Raw genomic sequence first — 13,293 nt, forward strand, 5'->3', positions numbered from 1 at the left:
CATTGTGTGCCTGTACCATAATTTGTTTACCTGATCTCCTATTCGTAAACATTGGGGTTTATTTCCAATTTGAGGCTAAGATGAATTAGGACTGCTGAGAACATTTTGTCTAAGTTTTTTGTGGACGTATGTTTTCATTTTCTTGGGTAAATATCTACGAGTGGAGTTGCTGTGTTATTGAGTTGATATATGTTTAACTTTATAAGAAAATGTCAGTTTTCCAAAGCGACTGTACTATTTTACACTGCCACCAACAATGTATGAGAGTTCTATTTGCTCCATATCCTCTCCAAACTTTGGGATTGTCAGTCTTTTTTTTTTCTTTGCCATTCTAGCGAGTATCTTGAGTATCTCAGCGTGGTTTTAGTTTGCATATCCCTGATAACTGATGATACGGAGTGCCTTTTCATGTGCCTATTGGCTTTTCCTGTATCTTTGGTGTGAAGCGATCAAAGTCCTTTGACATTTAAAAAAAAATCAAGTTCATTTTTTCATTGTTGATTTGTAGGATTTCTTCTGCATACAAGTCCTTTGTTACATATATGTTCGGCAAATATTTTTTGCTAATCTGTGGCTTACCTGTTTATTTTTTTAGTGGAGTCTTTTAATGAGCAGAAATTCTTTAAAATTTTGAAATCCAGTTTATCAATGGGTTAATGCTTTTTGTGTCCTGTCCAAGAAATCTTTACCTATTCCATGGCCTTGAAAATGTTCTCTGATATGTTTTTCTAGAAGCTTTATGGTTCTGGCTTTTACATTTAGGTCTTTGATTCATTTTGAATTAATTTTTGTGTACACAGTGAGAAAGGAAGGGTCAGGTTTTTTGTTTGCCATATGGAAATCTAATTGTTCCAACACCATTTTTTAAAAATTAATTAATTTATTTATTTTTGGCTGTGTTGGGTCTTTATTGCTGCGCGTGGGCTTTCTTTAGTTGCGGTGAGCGGGGGCTACTCTTTGTTGCGGTGTGCGGGCTTCTCATTGCAGTGGTGTCTCTTGTTGCGGAGCATGGACTCTAGGCGCATAGGCTTCAGTAGTTGTGGCTTGCAGGCTCCAGAGCGCAGGCTCAGTAGTTGTGGCTCACAGGCTTAGTTGCTCCGCGGCATGTGGGAATCTTTCCTGACCAGGGCTCGAACCTGTGTCCCCTGCATTGGCAGGCGGATTATTAACCACTGCGCCACCAGGGAAGCCCACAACACCATTTTTTTAGAAGAGTTTTCTTTCCCCATTGAATTGATTTAATACTTTGGCTGAAAATCAATTGACTGCATTTGTGTGGCTTGCAGGGTAACGATACTATTACAAGGCAGTAAGTTTGTCTGTAGAAATCCCTAATGGCTCTTTTTGAAGCCTGGCACTGAAAAATAGAAAGCATATTTTAAAACTTAAAAATATATCGTACAAGGCAAAGTATTATAGATTTTTTAATAGCTTGGATGGAACCACCCCAGCTCCATCCATCTGTAAGCTTCTGAATAGCTTGATGATTCTAATAGCATTAGGAAGACAAAATTCCAGAACAAGTAATGACACTTGAAAAAAACCCTGAGGGCTTCCCTGGTGGCGCAGTAGTTAAGAATCGGCCTGCCAATGCAGGGTTCAAGCCCTGGTCCGGGAAGATCCCACATGCTGCGGAGCAACTAAGCCCATGCGCCACAACTACTGAGCCTGTGCTCTAGAGCCCACGAGTCACAACTACTGAGCCTGCGTGCCACAACTACTGAAGCCCACGTGCCTAGAGCCCATGCTCTGCAACAAGAGAAGCCACCACAATGAGAGGCCTGCGCACTGCAATGAAGAGTAGCCCCTGCTCGCTGCAACTAAAAAGAAAGCTCACATGCAGCAACGAAGACCCAGTGCAGCCATAAATAAATAAATAAATAAATTAATTAATTAATTAAAAAAATAAACCTGTCATTTGTACACCCATGTTCGTAGCAGCATTGTTCACAGTAGCTAAAATGTGGAAGCTACCCAAGTGTCTACTGACAGATGAATGGATAAACAAAATGTGGTATGAACATGCAGTGGAATATTATCCAGCCTTAAAAAGGAAGGAAATTCTGACGCATGCTACAACATGGGTGAGCCTTGAGGACGTTGTGCTAAGTGAAATAAGCCAGTCACAAAAGCACAAGTATAATATGGTTACACTTATATGAGGTATCTAGGGTAGTCAGACCCATATAGACAGAAAGTAGAACAGTGGTTACCAGGGGCTGGGGGGAGGGGGAATGGGAAGTTATCATTTAATGGATATAGAGTTTTAGTTTTGCAGGGTGAAAAGAGTTCTGTGGATGGGTGGTGGTGAATGTGCACAACAATGTGAATGTACTGAATGCCACTGAACTGTACATTTTTAAATGGTTAAGATGGTAAATTTGATGTTATGTGTATTTTACCAGAATTAAAATTTTTGAAAACCCAACTATACAAGTACAGAATATTAGGACATGTGCAAAATCCTACCATGTGTCAAGATGACATGGCTGTCTAAATTCTAAAATGAATGGAAGCATACAGGAGTGTAATGTACAGGGAAGAAGGCCAGAATATGCTCAGGATATGGTGTTCAGTTCTAGGGGCTGCATTTCAGGGGCATATTGACAACCTAGACAATGGACAAACCAGAGCAGCCTTAGCCAGAGAATGTGAGGAAGGTCTGAGGGAATTAAGGGAGTTCAGTCTGTAGAGGAGTGTATCAGTTAGCTTTTGTGGTATAAGAAACAACCTCAAAATTCAGTACCTTAAGACAAATATTTATTATTTCTCGTGGTTCTTAGGGTGACCTGGGTGGTGGTTCTGGTCTGGGTAAGCTCAGCTAGAATTGGATAGCCTGAAATGATCTCAGTCAACTGGCAATTGACTCGTCAGCTGGAGCAGAGGGGATGACTTGGTCACATGTTTATGATCCACTAGGATGGCCTGGGCTTGTTCACATGGTGATGGCTCCAGAGATCCCAGGAGTAGCAACAGAGCAAGCCTTAATGCACAAGTACTTTTCAAACCTCTTGTGTCATGTTGCTAATGTCCCATTGGCCAGAACAAGTGACATGGCTAAGTACAGAGTCACTGTGCGAAGTGATTGACTACCCAAGGCATGAAAACAAGGAAGGGAATTATTGTGGCCATCTGCAAACAATCTAGGAAACATGAGAGTTTCATTAGGAACATCAGAGGTTGTTCCACAGTGTAGAAGTAAGACCAATGGGATGGAAGTTAAATGAGGGTAGACTTCAAGTAAATCTGAAGTGGAACTTTCTGGCTAAAGTGGCCCCAGAAGAGCAGAAGCGGACCACCAGTGAAAGGAGGGCCTTGCCATTGGATGTGTTGGAGAGGCTCTATGACCAGTCTTTCTGACCAACTCAGACCTGTTACATCATCTCCAGGAAGCCTTTTCTGCTTGCACACCACCTGGGGCCCATGTAGTTAATGGTGCTCTTCTCTGTGCCACACACAGGTTCCTGTTGCTCTACCTGTCATACTGTATAACAAGTGTGTTTACCTGCCTGTCTTGTTGATGAAATGGAGTTCCTTAAGGGCATGGATGACATCTGATTCACCATCTCAGTGCCAATATCTGCAGGAAATTGTGTTCCATCCTCAGATTGCCTCCTGCTGGTCAGATGTCTGTGGCAACTCAAACCATAGAATCTGCATTTCAGGCAGAATGAAGGGCGAGGTTGGGGGGGAATATGCCCGACAACTGAGATTGCCGTCTTTTTAATTTATTTATTTTGGCTGTGCCAGGTCTTAGTTGCAGCACGCGGGATCTTTGTTGCAGCATGCAGGCTCTTTTTAAATTTTTATTTATTTATTTTTATAAATTTATTTATTTTATTTTTGACCGCGTTGGGCCTTCGTTGCTGCGCGCGGGCTTTTTCTAGTTGCAGCAAGCGGGGGCCACTCCTCTCTGCGGTGCGCAGGCTTCTCACTGCGGGGGCCCCTCCTTGTTTCAGAGCACAAGTTCTAGGCGCGCAGGCTTCAGCAGCTGTGGTGCGCAGGCTCAGCAGTTGTGGTGCACGGGCCCAGCTGCTCTGTGACATGTGAGATCCTCCCAGAGCAGGGCTTGAACCCGTGTCCCCTGCACTGGCAGGTGGATTCCCAACCACTGTGTCACCAGGGAAGCCCCAGGCTCTTTTTAAATTTAAAAAAAAAATTTTTTTTTTTTAATTTTTAATTTTTAAAATTTATTTACTTATTTTTGGCTGTGTTGGGTCTTTGTTGCTGTGTGTGGGCTTTCTCTAGTTGCGGCGAGCAGGGGCTACTCTTCGGTGCACGGGCTTCTCACTGTGGTGGCTTCTCTTGTTGCGGAGCACAGGCTCTAGGCGCGTGGGCTTCAGTAGTTGTAGCACACGGGCTCAGTAGTTGTGGCTCACGGGCTCTAGAGCTCAGGCTCAGTAGTTGTGGTGCACGGGCTTAGTTGCTCCACGGCATTGGGATCTTCCTGGACCAGGGCTCAAACCCGTGTCCCCTGCATTGGCAGGCGGGTTCTTAACCACTGCGCCACCAGGGAAGTCCCCCAGGCTCTTTTTTTAGTTGGGGCGTGTGGGTTCTTAGTTGCAGCATGCGGATCTAGTTCCCTGACCAGGGATCAAACCTGGACCCCCTGCATTGGGAGTGTGGAGTTTTAACCACTGGACCACCAGGGAAGTCCCGGGGTTGCCCTATCTTAAAAGAACGTTTCCAGAAACTCTACCAAACTGTACCTTGTATTATTTGTCTTCCTAGACACACCTCTTTGCAAGGAAGGCTGGAAAATATAGGTTTTAGCTCAGCACGCTGAAACCCCCAACATTGTAAACAATTGTTGGTAGAAAAGGATTCATAGGCACCTTCTGCCCAGGGTCTGACCCCTATTTAAGCTGCCTAATGAATGAGTGACATCTCTGAAGTTGTGCACTAACGCCAGAGTTCCCAGAATCTGTGACTCTTCACACACACAGTGAGGTAGGGTGTTCTTTTTATCATAATCCTGGCTACCTTCATGACTATACGCTGTCACTTGGAGCTCCTGGCCTTATAACCGCTGGGATAGGGTAGGGATCAGCAAACCTTTTCTGTAAAGGGCCAGATGGTAAATATTTTAGGCTTTGTGGGTCATATGGTCTTTGTTGCAGCTACTTTGCTGTCATAGCACAAAAGCAGCCACAGATAAAGGAATTGGGTGTAACTGTGTTCCAGTAAAACTTTTTACAAAAACAGGGACTTCCCTGGTGGTCCAGCAGTAAAGAATCCGCCTTACAATGCAGGGGATGCAGGTTCAATCCCTGGTCAGGGAACTAAGATCCCACATGCTGCGGGGCAACTAAGCCCGCGCAGCACAACTACTGAGCTCACGTGCCTCAACTAGAGCTCATGTGCTGCAAACTACAGAGCCCACGCGCTCTAGAACCCGAGTGCCACAACTACAGAGCCCACACACCCTGGAGCCTGCATGCCACAACTAGAGAGCCCGCACACTGCCACTAAGACCCAACGCAGCCATAAATAAATAAATAATAAATTTTAAAAAAACAAAAAACAGGTGTCATATTGGATTTGGCCCACCTCTATGATGGGGAGTGGGTCTCGTCCTGTGGTTTTGCAGAAGCTGTGGCTCCATGGACTAGACGTACAGAATGTAAGATGATATTTAAAGCAGTCTGGAAAGAACAGAATCCACAAATCCCAGTTTTGGCACGTGTCTCAACTGTCAGGCCTCATGGCTTCCCTGTTTCTCTTAATGATACTACAACTTCCCAGGCTTAGAACTTCAATATCATTATTTGGGGGTCACATTGTTTTTTTAATATAATTTACATACCAATAAAATTGACCATTTTTAGTGTACAGTTCTATGAGTTTTGACAAATGCATATAGTCATATAACCACCACCATAGTCAAGATATAGAACAGTTCCTTCACCATTCCCCACCCCCAAAATTCCCTTGTGGCATTTTGTAGTCTCCTCAGGCCGCTGACCCCAACCCCTGGGAACCACTGATGTATTATTCTGCCCCTATAATTTCCCTTTTTTATTATGTGATGTAAATGGAATCACGCAGTATGGAGCCTTTGGAGTCTAGCATCTTTCATCTAGCATATAAAACATTTGAGATTCATCCATGTCATGGCGTGTATTAGTAGTTCTTTTTTTATTGCCGGGTAGTATTCCATTACATTAATATACTACCGTTTGTTGATCCACTTACCAGTTGAAGGACATTTGTGTTGGTTCCAAGTTTTGGCAGTTACAAATAAAGCCAACATTATAAAGTAAGCCTTCACATATGGGTTTTTGTATGAACATAAGTTTTCATTTCTCTTGGTTAATAGCTGGAAGTGGGATTGCTAGGTTGTATGCTGTGTATATTTAACTTTAAAAGACGACACACTGTTTTCCAAAGTGGCTGTACCATTTTTCATGTTCACTAACACTGAACAACTGCTTTATACCCTCGCCAGTTTTTGATATCAGATTTTCTGAATTTCACATATTCCAATAAGTGTGTAGTTGTAATAAATAAGTTTTAATTTGCATTTCTAATTAATGCAATTTAATAACTAATCTCATGGCTTGATATGTTGAATTATAGTAATTGATTTTAGAATATTGAAACAGCCTTACATTTTCTTGGTCATCATGCATTGTCCTTTTAACACATTGCTGGATTCAGTTTGCTAATACTTTGTTGAGGATTTTGTGCCTATGTTCATGAGGGATGTTGGTCTATAGTTTGGTGCTATTTTTGGCTTTTCCCTCTCCCCTCATAATCCCAGGTCCTATTGATAGCTGTCTGCTCCACTTCATTGCCTCCATCAGACCCTCCTTATCTCTTATTTTATATCTTAACTGGTTCTCTGTGTCTGGTGTCTCCTGAACTCTATTCCACCTACATCAAATTAAAAAAAAAAAATTCAGTGCTTTGCTTTGTTTACTGTGTTAGTTAGGGTCCAGGCAGGACACAGCCAGCACATTCAGAGGGTTATTGAAAAGCCTTTAATGGAGAGATTGTTTACGATGGTGAGTGCGGTAAGGGAAACCTACAAGGGATGGTGGCCCACCGAGGGACTGGTAGGGACTGGCTATAGCTGATACTGTTACCACCTCAGGCACAGTGGGGGAAGGGAGGGGTACCGGAACCCAGCAAAATCTGTGGCTATGGGAGAGGGGACCTCCGTAGACACTGACCTTGGTCAAGGATCACAGCTCCTGCCAGAGCCACATGCTGGTAGGGAGAGAGGCAGAGAATGAATACTATAACCTTTCTTCCTGTGCTCTGATCTCCTCCTGAGATTGGCTGGACCCAGATGGAAGCCAGAGGGCCTGAAGCCCACGTGATATAGTTCTTAGAGACTGACCTTCTGATTAGTGGGGGACAGAGCAGAGCAGAGAGGGGATCAGGTGGCAAAGGTGGGACACAGCAAAAGTACTGAGCACACCCACCACTCAGAGTCTAGACTGCTTAGATTAGCACTTGTGCCACCAGCTCTGGCTCCTACTCCCTTTCTGACTTGCTGCTCCCAAAGTTAAGACTGTGTCTTTTCATCTTTTTATCCCCTACAGTCTCCCTGTTGGGGCCCTCAATAAAGGTGTGATGTATGAACAGAGCAATATTGGTTTGAGTGATGGAGCTGAGGCAAGCAGTCGCCAAGCCAGGGAGCAGAATGAACTTTCCTGGCTCACACTCATCACTAAGGATGAAAGAAGAGTTGTTCCACACATACAAGCCTCTGTTTTTATGGAGGCTCGGAGAAGCTCAGTAACCTGCTCCAGGTTTCACAGCTAGCTGTGGCAGGTGTGTTACACAAAACCAGCTGTGAAACCCTGGAAGAGTTACCTAGCCACTCTAAGCTTCTGCTATCCTCGTCTATAAGACAGGGTTCCGTGGACTTGAAGGTATATACTGTACATTACACTAAACACTGCCTGGCCTATTGCACTCACTGCATATTAGCTTAGAATATTATCTTCATAGTCCTACACAGCTTTCGAAGAGGAGATATCTAAGGCAGTCATACATAGCTTTTAAAAAAAAAAAAAAGATCCATGTAGTGACTTAACTAGGGGCCAGGGCCTGTTTTAAATGCTCATGAATATTAACTCATTTAATCCTTAGCTCCTCTATGAGGTACCTACAGTTAACCCCATTTTACAGATGAGGAAACAGAGGCACAGAATGATTAAGAAAGTTACCTGACGTTACCTAGTTGGTTCAGTGGTGGAGCCAGGATTTGAGCCCAGGCAAGGTTGGCTGCAGATTCCATGCTTCTAACCTCTGTGCTACCTTCCCCATAACCTATAGCCTTGTCAAACTATATATAGTCAGTCCTGTCAAGGCACTTTTCCCCCTCCATTCCTGACCAGCATATGCTGATTGGAATGCATGTGAGCTAGGCAGGACTGGGTTTGTGGAGATCTTTGGAGGCACATGAAAGGTATGTACAAGGATGTTGGGGGCAAGCAATAGGACATGTTAGGGGTGAGAAAGGGTAATCACTGAAATAAATGAGGAAAACCAGTTCTGTCTACTGGAGCAGGAAATACCTCGTCAAGCTTGCCTAGCTTAATGCCATCTGGCTTTCTCAGAGGCCAGCTTTTGCCCCTTTATTTATGGGTGTTGATGAAGCTGCCCTTTGAGTCACTGTCAGTGAAACAGAGGTTATTAAAATTTCTTCTAATCCATTCTGTTGTTTTAAGCCACCAGTGCAAATATACACCCAAATATAATTAGAGCATGAAGGAATGAGGTGTGAGAGAGGAAGAAGTGTGCCCTGGGCAGGAATTTAGAGAGGACACGGACATCCTTGCTTATGGTGGCTATGTCTCACTCACCTGACCCTTAGAGCTGTTGTAGTGAATGACCCACAAAGCTTAAGCAGATTCTTACTGTGTAGTGCTACAAATTTTACACTCTCAAGCTCCCAGAATATCCATGACTTGTAAGTAACCCTCCAAAAACCTGTAAATGCAGAAAGTGACCAAAATAGCTAAAGGGAGTTCAGGACATGAAAATTATAGAAGATAGTATGTGACTGACCTGTTTTCTAACTAGAAGGGAGTCCTGTAAGGGCAAGAGAATTATCAGCAAAGAGGAAAGAGAAGTGGCTGAGAGGCCACGGACATTATTCACCATCAGAAAGAAAGATGGGACTTCCCTGGCAGTCCAGTGGTTAAGACTCTGCACTTCCAATGCAGGGAGTGCAGGTTCGATCTCCGGTTGGGGAACTAAGTTCCCACATGCTGTGTGGCGCGGCCAAAAAAAAAAAAAAGAAAGTAAAGGAAAGAAAGATGGTTAAGCTAGAACCCAGTGGTAGAAATGGCAGAGTGCAGGGAACAAGCCAAGCTCCACAGCCCAGAGAGTAGAGACAGGAGGAGGCAGGAAGCTGACAGGGGTCTGGAGTTAGAGGCAGCTCAAGTCATGCTTAAGTCCATGGTTCACAAAGGCACAGCTGTCCTTCAGGTAGGATCAAGCAGTACTGTAGGATGCTGTACTGTGGGCTATATGGGCAAACCAACCCCTAACAGAGATGTATACTTCACACAGTACAATTGTATCTACGGTAGAAGCAAAAGAAGCTGGATCTGAAAATGAAATTAAGAAAACAATTCCATTTACTATAGCATCAAATAAAATAAAATACTTAGAAATAAATTTAACATAAAACTTGTAGTCTGAAAACTACAAAACATTGTTGAAAGAAATTAGACATCCCATGTTCATGAATCAGAAAACTTAATATTGTTAAGGTGACAACAGTCCCCAAATTGATCTACAGATTCAAAGCAATCTCTGTCAAAATCCCAGATTGACAAACTGATCCTAAAATTTATAGGGAAATACAAGGGTCCCATAATAGCCAAAATAATATTTAAAAAGAACAAAGTTAGAAAACTCACACTTACTGATTTCAGAACTTACTATTAGTTCAGGACAGATGTATAGACCAATGGAATAAAATTGAGAGTACATAAATAAACCCATACGTTTATGATCAACTGATTTTCAGTAAAGGTGCCAAGGTCATTCTGGGGGAAAGAATAGTCTCTCTAACAAATGGGGCTGGAACAACTAAATAACCAAATGTAGAAGAATAAAGTTAATTAGTATACCGGTGACTTCCAAATCTGCAACACAAGCCCAGCTTTCTCTCCAGAGCTTCACACCCGTGTATTCTAAGCTCCACAAAACCCACATGACCAAACCTGAACAGAAGCAATAAAGTAAGATGGTGAGAACATCTTACTTTACTGTACCTCCCAATTCCTTCCTTTCCCCCATCCCCTAATTTACCTTCTGTCTCCAAGGATTTGCCTGTTCTAAACATTTTATGTAAATGGAATCATATAATATGTGGCCTTCTGTGACTAGCTTCTTTCACTTAGCATAATGTTTTCAAGGTTCATCTGTGTTGTAGCTTGTATCAGTACTTCATTACTTGTTGTGGCTGAATAGTACTACTTTGTATGGTTATACCAGATTTTGTTTACTGATTCAGCAGTTGATGGACATTTGGGTTGTTTCTACTTTTTGGCTATTATGTTTAATTCTCCTGTGAACATTCATGTACAAATTTTTATGTTAATATGATCTAAAAGGGGCTCAATAAACAACTGTTCCCCACTGTTTAATTCTCCCAGAAAGAAAAAATACACTCATCATCTGTTACTCTGAAGCCATTGTTTTCATATTGAGTAACTATCTCCCCAACTTTTAACTGGTTTATAGCTAGTAATTTCACAGAGCGTTCTTCTTACTAGGTTATCTAGGTATGTGTTTTGAAACTCATCTCTTTTGGAGATAACCCTTGAAAGTGACCCTACACAAAGCTAGACCTGTCTTGAGATTTCTGGATCTTGCAGGGCCTTGTAAGTCATACTAAAGCATCAGGACTTCATACTGAGTCCAGTGGGAAGTCACTGAAATGTTTAAAAAGGAAGGGAGTGATGTGATTCTGTTTGCATTTTAGAAAGATCTCTTCACAGTATGAGGAATGGATGAAGGAAGGAAAGAATGGAAGCAAGAGAGATCAAGTAGAAGGTTGTTGCAGTCATCCAGGTGAGTGGTGCTGGGGGCTAGACTAGGGCAGTGGCAGAGGGCATATCAAAGAAGGGGTGGATTTAAGACATAATAAAGAGGGAGGATCAACAAGACTTGATGATGAGTTACCTGTACAGGTAAGGGAATAAAGAGATTGCGATGCTGGCCAGCTTTCTGAGTTGAGGAACTGAGTTGATGATGGTGACATACCAAGAGACAGGGAATACAGGAAGAAAATGTCTGAGGGAAGGTTTATGATAATTATTAAATGCTGACTGTATACTAGACACTTCACTGGGCACTTACAACCAGACCTCATTTAATCTTCAAAAAACCCCAGGAGCTAAACAGCATTAGACCTGCTTTTCCCCTGAAGAACATTGCATTCAGCTAGGAAGTGGTGAGGCCAGAATTTGAACCCAGATGTCCTGGATGCCTTCACTTTGTGTGTTCTCACCATCTTACTTTACTGCTTCTGTTCAGGTTTGGTCATGTGGGTTTTGTGGAGCTTAGACTATATGGGTGTGAGGCTCTGGAGAGAAAGCAGGGCTTGTGCTGCAGATTTGGAAGTCACTGGTATACTAATTAAAGCCTGGGACATGAGTAGTAAAAAGAATATGTGGAGCAGGAAGAGAAGAGGACACCTCTGACAGAACCTCAAGAAGCTCAACATTGAAGGAGCTGAGGATAAGAGCAGGGGAGCCTGAAAGTAGTGCTCAGAAATGACCAGAAAGGTGGGGGGAGTGTCATGGATGGGGAAGGAAGAGATGTATATGTTGCTAGTGCTCACAGTTGGGGAAGGAGGTAGTTAATTATTATGGATTTACAAAAGGAATGCCATGTCTCCATTAAACTGACAAATAGGTTGACTAATCTGTGAGGAGATGCAAGTGAAGCAATGTTATGTGGATAAAAGTAGAACAGCATTTGGATATCCAACATTTGGATACAACTTTTTAAAAATTGTGGTTTGCAGAAAGTAGTCAGATTTTTTAAAAAGATAATTGGTAGACTAAGGGACTGTAAGGTGTTTATAGAATTATTATTTAAAATGGTACAGGACCTTGGGAGTTCCCTGGTGGCCTAGTGGTTAGGACTTGGCACTTTCATTGCCGTGGGCCCAGGTTCAATCCCTGGTCGCAGAACTAAGATCCCACAAGCTGCGTGGCTTGGCCTAAATAAATAAATTAATTAATTAAAAAGAATAATAACTAAATAAAATGGTACAGGACCTGTGGAAAACAGTATGGCAGTCCCTCATAAAATTAAAAACAGATTTACCATATGATCCAGCAATTCCACCTCTGGGTATATACCCAAAAGAATTGGAAGCAGAGTCTGGAAGAAGTATTTGTACACCCATGTTCATAACAGCATTATTCATAGTAGCTAAGATGTGGAAGCTACCCAGGTGTTCATGTACAGATGAATGCGTAAGCAAAATGTGGTATATACATACAATGGAATATTATTCAACCTCAAAAAGGGAGGAAATTCTGACATAAGCTACACCATGGATGAACCTTGAGGACATGCTAAGTGAAATAAGCCAGTCACAAAAGGACAAATGCTATAAGATTCCACTTATGTAAGGTACCTACAGTAGTCAGATTCATAGGGACATGGTGGTTGCCAGGGGCTGGGGGGAGGAGTTGAAATGAGAAGTTATTGTTTAACGGGGACAGAGTTTCAGTTTTGCAATGTGAAAAGAGTTTTGGAAGTAGATGATGGTGATGGTTACACAACGGTATGAATGTACGTAATACCACTGAACTGTATACTTAAAAATGGTTAAGGTAGTAAATTTTATGTGTATTTTACCACAATAAAATTAGAACCAAAAAAAAAAAAGAAAGTGATGGTGACATAGCCTCATCCCCACAGTCTGATTCAGTGGGTCTGGGGTCACCAGTGACTCTATACACAGCTAGAGTGGGGACCACTGGTTTAGCTGAGGGAGTGCTGTGTGGAGAAACCTGATACCCTGCACACACCTAAATCTCATTGTGGTTTCCAAGCAGACTTTTGTTTGGTCTCATTCTTTATTTCATTTTATAAACCCTTGTGATCAGAAGGAAAAACTCCGTAAGAAGTAAGAAACATTCACTGTAGAAAATTTGGCAAAGTTCAGAAAACAAAAATCATCCACAGTCCCATCAATTTGAGTAATAATTATTTAAATTTAGGTCCTTCTGTTATGTCCTCTGTATGGAGTATGGTTATTGATAGAGATATCCTGTATATTCTCATGCATACATACACCTTTTG

This window comes from Physeter macrocephalus, chromosome 17 (genome assembly GCF_002837175.3).
Source record: "Physeter macrocephalus isolate SW-GA chromosome 17, ASM283717v5, whole genome shotgun sequence".
NCBI lineage: Eukaryota > Metazoa > Chordata > Mammalia > Artiodactyla > Physeteridae > Physeter > Physeter macrocephalus.